This window comes from Salvelinus sp. IW2-2015, linkage group LG8 (assembly GCF_002910315.2).
Source record: "Salvelinus sp. IW2-2015 linkage group LG8, ASM291031v2, whole genome shotgun sequence".
NCBI lineage: Eukaryota > Metazoa > Chordata > Actinopteri > Salmoniformes > Salmonidae > Salvelinus > Salvelinus sp. IW2-2015.
In genome coordinates, this window is record NC_036848.1 from 3,347,283 (window position 1) to 3,348,818 (window position 1,536).

The following is a 1,536-nucleotide window of genomic DNA, read 5'->3' on the forward strand; positions in this document are numbered from 1 at the left end:
ATCCAAATCCATAGGATGTAGTGATCACAATATAGTAGCCATATCTAGGAAAACCAAAGTTCCAAAGGCTGGGCCTAATATAGTGTATAAGAGGTCAAGTTTTGTTGTGATTCATATGTTGATGATGTAAATAATATTTGCTGGTCCGTGGTGTGTAATGAGGAGCAACCAGACGCTACACTTGACGAATTTATGAAATTGCTTATTCCAGTTACTAATAAGCACGCACCCGTTAAGAAAATGACTGTAAAAACTGTTAAATCTCCTTGGATTGATGAGGAATTTAAAAATTGTATGGTTGAGAGGGATGAGGCAAAAGGTATGGCAAATATTTGGAAATAGCTAGGAGTTTGGTTTTCAATACTGTTTAAACTATTTCTTTGAAGTTTTTCAATACATTTTAATATTTGTAGCTACTTTTTAAGTAAATACCTGCAGTCAACTTGTACAATAGGTTAAGAGAAAAAATGCAAAAAGCTTATTTCTTTCAAATTTTGTGCACAAATTTGTTTACATCCCTGTTAGAATCTGATTAAACATCATAATCATTACACAGGTGCACCTTGTGCTGGGGACAATAAAAAGCCACTAAAATATGCAGTTCTGTCACACAACACAATGCCATAGATGTCTATATTTTGAGGGGGCGCACAATTGGCATGCTGACTGATGGAATGTTCACCAGAGCAGTTGCCAGAGAATTTAATAAGATAATCCATCCACCTTTATCTATCTACCATAAGCCGTGTCCGACATTGTTTTAGAGAATATGGCAGTACGTCCAACCCGGCCTCACAACCGCAGACCACGTGTAACCACGCCAGCCCAGGACGTCCCTTCCGGCTTCTTTACCTGCGGGATCATCTGAGACGAGCCATCCGGACAGCTGATGAAACTGAGGAGTATTTATGTCTGTAATAAAACTCATTCTGATTGGCTGGGCCTAGCTCTTAAGGGGGTGGGGGGCTACGCCCTCGCAGGCCCACCCATGGCTGCCACCCTGCCCAGTCATGTGAAATTCATAGATTAGGGCCTAATGAATGTATTTCGATTGACTGATTTCCTTACAGTTCATATAACTCAGTAAAATAGTTGAAATTGTTGCATGTTGCGGTTATGTTTTTGTTCAGTATACTTTTTTGTTCAACACATTCAGCAGAAAATAGCTTCATTTTCATCAGATGACAACAGAAGTGCAATGCTATTTGTCTGGCAGCCTCACAAGTAAATGAGTTTACATTGAAAAAGCAAGGTTTTTTGGCAAGAAACGATGCATTGCCATCATATTTCTAATGTTTATCATATAAAGAATGTAGCTAGCTACATTTCTTAATGTTTTGCTTAAAGTTAATCTTGCATTATACCGGGAAAAAGTAGTCTACACGGAAAAGTACCAGAGAAAAGTAGTCTATATGGAAAACCACCAGAGAAAAGTAGTCTATATGGAAAACCACCAGAGAAAAGTAGTCTGTATGGAAAACCACCAGAGAAAAGTAGTCTGTATGGAAAACCACCAGAGAAAAGTAGTCTGTATGG